Below are 12,642 nucleotides of genomic sequence, written 5' to 3' on the forward strand. Positions count from 1 at the left end.
ATATACTTGCCTCCAACTTGTCATACTTTGTCTAGAAAGGAGAAAATGAGTTTTTGTCAATGTCTGCGTCGTGTCAAAGTCCCACAAGGACACTCTTCAAATATTAAGAGCCTTGTGCAGTTGAAAGATCTTAAGTTGCTAGGTTAAAGTCTCACGATTGCCATGTCTTGATGCAATAATTGTTAGTCGTGGCCATACGAGACATTTCGCCTAACAAAGTCAGGCTTGCCATAACTCGGTTGTGCTTATTCTTCAATGCCATATGTAGCAAAGTCCTTGATCCTGTGAAGTTAAATGAGCTGGAAAACAAGGCTGCCATTATATTGTGTCAGTTAGAGATGTATTTTCCTCCTACTTTCTTCGACATCATGGTTCATTTAATTGTTCATCTGGTCAGAGAAATCAAATGTTGTGGTCCTGTTTATTTACGGTGGATGTATCCGGTTGAGCGGTACATGAAGATCTTAAAAGGGTATACAAATAATCTACACCGTCCGGAAGCATCTATTGTTGAAAGGTACATTGCAGAAGAAGCTATTGAATTTTGTTCAGAGTACTTTGAAAAGGCAAAACCTGTTGGGCTTCCCGAGTCTCGCCATGACGAAAGAGTGAGAGGTAAAGGTTCAAAAGGACTGTGTGTTATCACCCCAAGTGTAGAAGATTTGGAAGTAGCTCATTTGTATGTATTGAATAACAGTAACAAAGTTTTGCCATACATACTTCACCATGAAGGTTTACTGAAGGAAAGTAATCCAAAAATGTCGAAGAATAGGGTGTTGAAAGAGCATAATAAGACTTTCCTAAATTGGTTTAAAGATACAATCTTTGGTGACGATAATACTTTTGACACATTAAGAAAGCTAGCAGATGGGCCTAAAAAAAAAGTTATCACTTGGCTAGGATATGATATAAACAAGTATTCCTTTTATACAAAAGCACAAGACGAGAAAAGTACAATGTAAAATAGTGGGGTTACCCTAGTTATGAATATTTAGAACAGAAGTTGATGGCTGAGAAGACAAAGAAAAAATTGGAGGAAGCTACTCAATCTAGAAGCACTAAGGGCGTGATTGACCCTCCATCTCCCATTAGACGACACGTGAAGTGGAAGATGACCTGCACCAAGAAAATTGGGCAGATGACGTTTGATGCAACAAAGGAAATTTCTGAGAAGATTGTAAGTCATTTTCAATTAAGAATTGTAATTATCTTTATTTATTTTGTGAAGGACTAAACAAATATGTTTTTTCTGTACAGGATTCTTTGGAGGAGCAGGCGTCACAGGGTTCCTTTGTCCCCTATGGACGTCAGGATCTCCTGACTGCTGCCATTTGGCGACCAGAACACCCTAGCCGTGTGCGTGCTGTTGGAGCCGGTGTGACCATAAAGCAAGACTTTGGATCGGCTCCACGAACCTCCCATAGTTCTCCCTCCATGGCTTCGGAAGAACTAGAGTAATTGACTCAACAAATCAAGGACCAGTTGGAGGAGTCGATCAGAAAAAAAGTGACTCAACAGCTGATGTTATCCTTCAGCCAGATGCAGTCCTAGTTGCAATCACAGATCCAATCATAGGGACTTGCACTGCCTCCGGAGCCTGAGGTTGGTCCCTCAGCTGCTCGTGTTAGCACAAAGGGGAGTTGTGTTGATCCCTCAGCGACTAATGCAGACACAGGTGACTCAGACAAATGTGGGTTGTACATCGAAGAAAATCCTTCCTAGCTGGTTGCCCTAGGAAGATTTTATGAGGGATCCACAGTGGTTCACGACATCCTTTTGTTGCATGGCCAAGTGAAGGTTGGTGTTGAGGAGGTTAAAGATGCAAAGGCTCTCGTTCCTGTACCCACTGATGAGGTTATTTTAGTGGGGCAGGCACTTAACACCTTCCTTGCTTGGCCGACACATCTCGTGAAGCGTTTATCAGAAAAGGTATTTTACTCTCATTATATGCTTCTTTTTTTCAATTGAATTTTTCACTGTAATTAAATTATGTTAATTAACTATGTTGGATAAATAGGCAGTTGTGTCTCCAGCAAAACCTGCAGATAGGCCGAATCATGAGGTCGATGATCCACTATATTTGATGGCATTGACCATCCCACAACTTTTTTGAAGCCTCTCTAGGTTATGTGGGATGCTACCATGTTCAGGGTGTTTAATGAAGACTTCATGTTGTACATAAAGCATGAAGATCTGTCTGAAATTGCACACGGTGGTCAATGTTTCAACATATCTGTTATACAGTTGTGGATTCTGTAAGTCAATTTAGATTATTGTTAATTACCTAAGTTATTGTTTTGAATTCATACATAATTGACTTTGTGTTAACAACAATAGGCATTTGACTGAGACAAGTATGCGAGAGGGAAATTCCGATGTGTATGAATTCCTCGAGCCACAGCCCATTCAGAGATCTGGGCAATCGCAATTTGAATTAGAAAGTTACATGAAGAGTTGGAGTAGATTTCAAAACAGGATGTCTACCTTGGAGCCTACCTGAATAGGTAAGTAAAACTGAACAACTGAATTTAAATAATGTATAATACTACAATAACCCATATTGGTCTCCACTGCAGCGCACACTGGCAAATAGTCGTCATTTTGCCTAAGGAAAATCTTGTTGTCTGGTTTTGTTTCTAGCAAAACAGGCCAGACAACTATCTTAAAGGAAGAATTAACAGGTCAGTGTTGTTTTTCAATACATTTGCATTAGCATTACTCAACAACATCAATATTTTAATGTTCCTTGTATTCAATAGTGCTTTGAAAGGACTTGATGATACTCCACAACCTAAATCCAAGGCTAGTGTTAGGTGGATTGTTGTTAAGGTACATGATTTAAATAAAACTTCTACTTATATATATTTTATGTGTGTGTACACTAATTGTAGTTAACATTTAATATCCAAATTTCATTATATATTTACTGTAATAGACAAAAAGGAAGCACTGAGTGTGACTATTACGTCATGCACTGGATGTCTATTGTAATCTTAGGAAGTTTCAGGAATAATTGGGAAACGCTAATTGTTTATTTCAAACAGTTGATTTTCTTATCATTGGTATTACATTATTAACTTATGTTTTATTTCATCATGCAGTATTTTAATGATGTTAGACCATTGGAAGCAAAGAGATTGAAGCTACAATTGTTGTTTCATTTTAACATTGAATATTAATTATTGATAGTTATTAATAAATTATTTATTCATAGTTATCAATTGATTTTTTACAATTGATAGTTTACTAGCTAGCTTTCTGCTAAAAACTGTTTGAAAGCAAAATGCAAATGCTATATGCTGTGTTGTGTGGTCTGATTTGAAATTTACAGGTTAAATTTTGGGTTTTTTTTTGTAAAAACAGAAAGTCTATTTAAAAAAAATCCTAATAACAACATCGATTTTTTTATAAAAAAAAGCCGATGTTAATCTACACAAACAACATTGGTTTTTTGGAAAAATCGATGTTAATATCCAAAAACGTTAACATCGATTTCTGTGAAAAACCGATGTTAACATAGAAAATGTTAACATCGGTTTTCTATAGTTCACATCGGTTTTTGACTGAAACTAATGTTAACGTTTGAAAATTGATGTTAATGTATAAGTTAACATCGGCTTTGTATAAAAAGCGATGTGAACTGTCAACATTCATACATTTTTTTGTGTAATTCTTATTATATAACATCAGTTATTTAAATAAATGATGTTGTCAATTTTAAGTTAACATCGGTTTTAAAAAACTGATGTTAACGATAATACTTTCAACATCGATTAAAAACCGATGTGGAAAGTTATAAATAACCGATGTAAAAAGCATATTTTCTAATAGTGTTGATGAGATATATATGGATTTTGAGATTCCCTCTATATATTTGACAATAAATTCTTGAAGTAAACAGTTCTAAAAGTTGGGTTGTTACATCAAGGACTAAAACTAGTCAACTTTTTTACTCACAAAGTAAAAAGTAAACAAAAGGGACTAAAAACATAATTAATCAATAAAATAAATATAACTAGATAAGAATCTATATTATGTTTGGATAATTGAGGACTTGTTATCATCATCTTTAATCACAAGACAAGAGTTGTAACCATTAAAAACAGGAAATAAATTGAAAATAATACCACAATTTTGTAGTTAAAGATAAAAACAAAAAAAATAAAAAAATGGTCAATAAATTCTTTACAAAATAAAAGGTTGAAGATTTAATTATTAGGCTAAAATATATTTTTAATCCTTTACATTTTAGATTATATTTAGTTTGATATTTTACGTTTTAAAAAGTTCAATTTAGTCCTTTATGTTTTTAAAGTGGGTCAAAATGATCCTTCCGAAATAATGACCATTTTTTTTTATTATGAGATGCAATTTTGAACCCTTTTTCTAACTAAGAGGTTTTGAACCCTTTTTATTATGGGACACGATTTTGAACCATTTTTTAAATTAATTCGATCCATGAAACTTGTCACATTAGATTCACTTACATGAAAATTATGAAACTCATCTGATGTTCGAATACAAAAAGGCCAAGATGGTAAAAAAAAACAAGTGAAAGATGAGTCTCAAAAACAATTAGAAAAGAATTTAATATTAGATTTTTTAATTTTCTGGTTGCTTGCTAATTCACTTTTCACATTATTTTCACTATGTTTATCACCTTTTTTAATTCAAATATTAGTTGTGTTATGTAGTTTTCATGTATATGAATCTAATGAAATAAGTTTCATGTCTCAAATTAGTCAAAATAGGGATTAAAATGTAGAAGCAAGGCTTCAAGAAGATTTTTATGATGCCAATAGTAAAACATATCCAAGACAATTCAAGAAGTTTTTTGATGATTCCAATAGTCAAGCATATTCAAGAAGATTTTGATGATGCCAATAGTAAAGCATATCCAAGACAATTCAAGAAGTTTTTGATGATTCCAACAGTCAAGCATATCCAAGACAACTCTAGAAGATTTTGATTTCAAGAAAGATTTGTCTTCATGGATAATTCAAGTAAGCATCAAGCAATCCAAGATATTCAAGTTAGATTGACTAGATAGATTCTTAAGTTAGATTTGAAAGCACAAAGATTTGGCCAAGTTACTTTTCTTTCAAAACAAATGATTTTAAAGTTTCCTCTCTGGTAATTGATTACCAGAGACTGTAATCGATTACCAGAAGTACAAAAGCTTTCTGAAAATCATTTTAAACATTTTCCACAGGTTTTCAAAATGTGTAATCGATTACCAACATATTGTAATCGATTACCAGAAGCTTAAAACATTTAAAATGCCTTCAAAAGATTTTAAAAATATTTTTTAAACATGTAATCGATTACCAGTTCATGTAATCGATTACCAGTGCTTTAAAAACATTTTAAAAGATTTTTGAAACCTTGTAACCAATTACACAAATATTGTAATTGATTAGAAGTGACTCTGAATGCTGGAAATTCAAATTTTAAATTAAGAGTCACAATTGTTCAAGAAAAATAACTGTGTAATCGATTATGCCAAGATTGTAATCGATTACCAGTGAGTAGTTTCAAAAAATATTCCCAACAATCACATCTTTTCATTTGAATTTTGAATGGCCATCAAAGACCTATATATATGTGTGACTTGGGAACGAAATTGGTAGAGAGTTTTGCTTGGTCAAAATGTTTTATCCTCTCAAAAGATTATGAGAGTTTTGCTTGTCCAAAAATGTTTTATCCTCTCAAAAGATGATGAGAGTTTTCATTGCCCAAAAAGTTATATCCTCTCAAAAGATTAAGAGAGTTTTTGATTGCCCAAAAAGTTTTATCCTCTCAAATGATTAAGAGAGTTTTTCACTGACTTCAAAGTTCTTATCCTCTCAAATACAAATAATCTTATCTTCAAAATTCCTTGGCCAAGCACTTGTGGCATTCAATAAGAAATTGAGTGCTTCATTGTACAATCTATCTCTTTCAAGAGAGATTTCTTCTTCTCTTCTTCATACTTCTGAAAAGGGATTAAGAGATTGAGGGTCTCTTGTTGTAAAGCATCTGGATACAAAGGAAGGGTTGTCCTTGTGTGTTTCAGAAGGTGTAAAGGATTACGAGATAGTGGAACTCCCAAGCGGATTTCTTGGGGACTGGACGTAGGCAACGGACTTTGTCGAATCAGTATAAAAACTGTGTTTGCACTTTCTCTTCTCTTAAACTCTTTTATTTATTGTTTCTTAACAGTTATATTCAGATTGTTTACTTTGAATCATCACTTAGAAATTCATCTTTAAGGGAACTTGGAATTTGCATTAGAATCAAAGTAGAATTTTTAATTGGGGAAACAGTTTGTAATATCTTAATTCAACCCCTCATTCTTAAGATTTCTAAGGCCACATGTCTAACATAAAATTGTATCCCAAAATATAGAACGATCATTACTTCGGAAGAACCACTTTAATAGAAAATTTAAAACATAAATGACCAAACTGAACATAATGTAAAATATATAGGAATAAACCCAATTATTAGAATTCAAAATGCTAATATACTATCAGTAGAGTAAATTCTATTAATATACAAAAAATACTTCCTACTAAATAATTAATTTAAATCATATCTATGCACATGATATAAAATACTATATATATATATACTCTTTCCATTCCAAACTTTCTGAATTTTTATAATACATTATTAAGTACTAATAGGGAGCTTTGAGTGGCAGAACAACGATGGGCATGAGAGTGAGAGGGAGCTTCGAGGGGATTCACAAATAGAAAGAAAGAGGAAGGCTGAATACAATAGTGAAAGCGTGAGGGTGACAACTAAAAAGTGAAAACCTTATACCCTTTATCCATGATGATTTTCAAAAACTGATGTTCAAATTTACTTTCAACTTTTATTTTTAAAATAATCAACATCGAAATCCCAATTCAACATTTGTTTTCCAATAACCGATGTTAAAGATGTTAAACTTTGCACTTATTTCCAAAATGGCCGCCACATTTATTTTGACGATTATTTTTGGTGAACCAATGTTGATGCAACATCGTGAAACAACTTTTTGGTAGTAGTGGCTAGCAATGCATTGCTGTCACCCAACCTATGAGATAATTGGTTATTCGATTTCAACTTTAACACAACCATTTCCACTATGTAACATTTATACCTTCGTCTAAATGTCTTGATTGAACATGATGCATAAGAGTATCATCTTCATTAAGTCTGATCATTTATTTCTCAATACCCAAGTAGATGTCTAAATACAAATGATCCCAATATCTCATATTAGTCCATTTGTGCATGGCCACGCATATTGTATGTCTTAGTTGAAGTGACGAAAATACCACAAGAAGAGGGATTGGATTGTGTTTTCAATAAATTTTAAGTTCTTTTAAAAACATAAAGTTTCTAATATAAGTTCAGAATAAGATAATTCAAAATGAAGAACTGTTCTGAATTCAGAACAGAAATGCAAGCAAGTATGGAAAAATACATTTTACAATTCTAAGTATTGTTTGATTGTATAAGACTTTGATGAAAAGGTTTAGTTTTAGGTGTCTTTATAAAAAGGTTTTATGCCTTTATAATTATCAAAAATTAGTAAAGAGATCGAACAACCAAACCAATACAAAGAGAGAGAATAGGAAGAAAATGCACAACGATTTTTATATTGGCTCACTCCAACCTTGGACTACCTTCCATCTTTACCCTTCAAGATGAGATTTCATTAACACAAACAACAACTATTGGATTAGCAAACCACTAGATTTCAACAACCTACTAACAACCACACTTGACTTCACACCTAGCCACAGCTAGACTAGCTTTACCACTAGTTACAACCTTTGTCAGCCACTTGTTCTACTTTCAATAGCAAAAGAGTATGTGTTTTTTACTACACAGATACAAATTTCACCTTACAAGAGGGTTTCTACTTAGGAAATTTCAATTTCTCATGTCTATCTTAGATCTATCACTAAGTATGAGCTATTACAAAAGTGGGTCGCTCTCTAATGAGAGCGTTGAAGCAACAATTGTAGATTTCTCACACAATGATATTGGCTTGAGTTTCTCTCACTTGGAAGGCTTCAACTTGGCTTCTTCATGCTCCTTGGTGACCTCTTAAAGCTCTGGGGAAGATTGTTGAAGTAGAGCCCACTCAACTAATAAACTAGCAGGGTCATTCTAAGGTTCCCATTTTGAGGAACCTTTTCTGATGAGCATTCTGAAGTAACATCAGAATGATGATTCTGATGTTAGCTACGAAAGGATCTATACTTGAAGTAGATCCTTTTGATGAAGTTCAATTATTATGTCTTTCTGAAGTAGCACAACTTCATCCATCTTAACACATCTTCACAACAAAAATCATTTTGTAGATTGCTTCATAAAATCATAGTGAAGGTACAATTGTTGGTGTGTTAATGTTCTGTCCAAGGATAGACTACTTAGTATCTTCAATCTTCATTTTGATCTTCCACATCATGTATTTTCATGGACAAATTTAAGCTATCAACTTGATTACATCTTCTAATGCAGTTAGTATTCACTTTCTGATATGCCCTCATTATGTGTGGCAACATATGGAAAGTGAAATATTGTCTTTAAGGTACAGAAGAGAACCATTATGAAGTTTAGTCTTCAGAATCAAGTTCTTCATCATTCTAATGTTGACTCTTATACTACTAGTTGGACAGGGAATCTAGAAAGGGGTTTGAATAAATTCCACAACTTTAAAAATTTTCTTGATGAAATCAATTCAAATCCAAATACCCTCTTGAAAAATCAAGGTTTTCCTCAAAATCTCTTTATCACAAGGATGATCTTACTTAAGAAAAAAAATCAGTTTTATTCAAAAACAGAATTTTAATGGCACGTCCAATTACAGGATCAAATGCCAACACAATACAATATCAAGAACAACTCAATAACAAGATAAAGGATAGAGAGAATCAAGACAAGGGTTTATACTGATTCAATTCTTAAGAGAAAATACACTCAATTTGATCTAAGAACCCTTAGAACAATCACTAAACAAACACTATGCACAAACAAATCTCTAAAACTACCCTTAATCCCTTGAACCCTACAAGAGAAAATCCATGATTTGAACCTACAACATAACACCTTTCTTGATAAACCTAACCAAGATCATAAACTAAGATGAGAAAAATAAGGAATAGAATGAAAACCCCTTGTTGTGTAGATGTAAAATCTTCAAGCTTCAATCCATGGTGTTAATTTTATGATCTTTTACAAGATGGTCTTCTTTGGAAAAAAAAATCTTATAAATCCTCTAAGAGACTCTTTCCAATTGAATTGTGCAATTTTTTTCTCGCAAAAGAGCCACACTAGAGAAATAACAAGATGAGTATTTATAATAAAAACAGTTATAACCGCCATAATCGATTATCAAAACCTAGTAATCTGTTATTTTGCTTATATACCCTTTGTTATGCATTTCTAGATCATTGTGATTGATTATAATAAAAGGTAATTGATTATTTCAATCACAAAGAACAATTTTCCAATTGCAATTAGATATAATCGATTACAATAATCTAGTAATCAAATATCCCTCTTGCAATCTATCATATTTGCCTTTAGTATGTTGCTATAATCAATTACAATAAAGTGGTAATCGATTAATTTGAACACAAAGAGCAAGTTAAGTTTTTAAGAACACTTGTAATTAATTACAAACCCATGGTAATCGATTATATGACTCACAATGACTTCCTTCTCTTGAAAACGATGTTGGTAATCAATGCAATTTCTTGTAATCGATTATCCCAATGGGAACAATCTTGTTTCAATAGAATCCAAGTCTTAGTCAAGGATAAAACATGTTGTAATTGATTACAAAAACTATGTAATCGGTTACACTATGCTAAACACTTATGTTCATAAAACCTTAGTGATATTAGCATTCAAATCACTTATGACACCAATCTAAGCTTGATATAGAATAAAATACACTATTAGCTCACATGCTTAGATATAAAAACAATGAATACAAATTTTCACATCTATGAATATGTTTGGCATTGTAAAATTACATAAACCAAAAACCTAAGGCTAAGTCTTCAATCTACAATCTTCCCTTTTTTGGTTTTTTATAATATATTTTTCCTCTTCTTCTAACCCTTAGCCTTAGGAGGATTTTTCTTCTCCTTATTTGGAGGCTCAGAGGAAATGTATTTTGTATCTATCCTATTGATCCTCTTCCTTCTTTGAGATTCTTCCATTGAAGGGGTTAAAAGTGAGGGGCTGGTAATGGTGAAGGAGGCATAGGTTTGAGGGGTGATGCGTAAAACATGTATGCACAATGACAAGTATACCCTAAGTAGTAGTATCGAGTACCCATGTCTGGATATCATACCCTAGAGATTGTTGGATCGAGTGGCCTCAGAATAATTAAAAAAAGGGGTTGAATTAATTATTCCTAAACCTTTACTAATTAAAAAATTACTCTTCTAAGGCTTTTACTAAATTGTTAAGAGAATGAGGAGTAGAAGAGAAACTTAACAGAAAGTAAAAGCGAAAATTAAATGCACAGCGGAAAGTAAAAGAGTAGGAAAGAAGGAAACAAACACACAAGAGTTTTTATACTGGTTCGGCAACAACCCGTGCCTACATCCAGTCCCCAAGCGACCTGCGGTCCTTGAGATTTCTTTCAACCTTGTAAAAATCCTTTTACAAGCAAAGATCCACAAGGGATGTACCCTCCCTTGTTCTCTTTGAAACCCTAGTGGATGTACCCTCCACTAGAATTGATCCACAAGAGATGTACCCTCTCTTGTTCTCAGTCAAATCCAAGTAGATGTACCCTCTACTTGTACCACAAAGGATGTACCCTCCAATGTGTTAAGACAAAGATCTCAGGCGGTTAAACCTTTGATACTTTGTGAATGGGGATACAAAAGAATTCTCAAGCAGTTAGTCCTTTGAGCACTTTTGTATTAGGGAAAGGGAAGAATCAAAAGAATTCTCAAACTGTGTCTTATTGAATTCTTTGACAAGGGAGAAGGGAGACACAAAAGAATTCAGGCGGTTAGTCCTTGGCGAATTCTTTTTGGCAAAGGGAGAAGAGAATGAAAAGATGAATAGCACAAGTTTTCAAGGTTTAGAAAACCAGAAAACTTCAGAAAGCTTTTGGTACAAAGAAGAAGAAGAAGTTCAAAGAGACTCAAGGCTTGTAAAGGATTGTATGAAATAAGTGTTCAAGATTGAAAGAATGAATTAATTGAAAATGCAAAACATGTCTGGTCAAGACAACCATTTAGAAGAGTTATAACTTTTAGAAAAACTAAAAACCAATTTGAAAAGGTCAAAAAACCTTTTGAAGAGTTACATCTTTTGATTTATTCAAAAACAATCACTAGTAATCGATTACCAAATCAGTGTAATCGATTACACAAGGCTTTTATGTGAAAGGATGTGACTCTTCACATTTGAATTTGAATTTCAACGTTCAAAGGCACTGGTAATCGATTACCAAAACATTGTAATCGATTACAGCTTTTTGAAATTAATTGAAACGTTGTAAATTCAATTTGAAAACTTTTTCAAAACAATTTTGCTACTGGTAATCGATTACAACAATCTGGTAATCGATTACCAGAGAGTAAAAACTCTTTGGTAAACATGTTTTGAGAAAAATCATGTGCTACTCAATTTTTGAGAAAAACTTTTCATACTTATCTTGATTAAGCCTTCTCTTGATTCTTGAATCTTGAGTCTTGAATCTTGATCTTGATTCTTGAGATCTTGAACCTTGAATCTTGATTCTTGACTCTAAACTTTCTTCTTGAGTCTTGAATTCTTCTTGATTCTTATCTTGAACTCTTGAATTGCTCTTGATTCACTTGAGTTGTTCTTTGATTGATCTTTGAGCTTTTTGTCATCATCTTTTGTTATCATCATTGTTATCATCAAAACACCTTTGAATCACCTTTGATTCACCATGAAGCTTTGCTTCTACAGAGATCAGTTGTATTCCCCAATAGTCAAAATTATTAAACTAAATAGTTGAAAGAAATATTAAGAAAAGATTGAATTATTTTTGTGATTTTAGTTTTAAAAGAAAGCAAGTATTGTTAAAAAGAGATTTTAGTGATATTAGAAGTGATCAGGAATTATGATTCACTAGTACTGATTTCCCCCAACCATGTTCCTATGGAATTCCTAATGTCACCTAAAGTCTTTGGTCTAGGTCAAAAGATGCTTTTTCCTTAAATCAATATTCCAATGGTCATAAATATATCAATTTAAGTCAAAGGATAAAATAAAATTTAGGGATAACTAATTTAAAGATAAACTAATCTTTTGGAGATTACCCAAAAAGTTTGGTATAAAACATTCATTACCTACACTTACCAAATATACACAGATGGTCACCACTGTACATTCGATTAGGTTAAGAATGATCAAGTCTTGATTAACAATAAAAAAAGGTACAAAATTAATTAACATAAAACATCAAGAAATTTCATTAAGAACGAGGGAAGAAGTACAATTAGATACTTATATCATAACCCCCAGACTAGGGGAGACTAGCTTCTCATGGTCAAAGTAAAACTAGAAAGTCTAGAAGAAATTAGCATAGACATACCAATAGGGAAGGAACAATGGTCAAGATAGTTACTTTAATTAGGCACACTATAAATATATATTATA

This window comes from Glycine max, chromosome 6 (genome assembly GCF_000004515.6).
Source record: "Glycine max cultivar Williams 82 chromosome 6, Glycine_max_v4.0, whole genome shotgun sequence".
NCBI classification, from domain to species: Eukaryota; Viridiplantae; Streptophyta; class Magnoliopsida; order Fabales; family Fabaceae; genus Glycine; species Glycine max.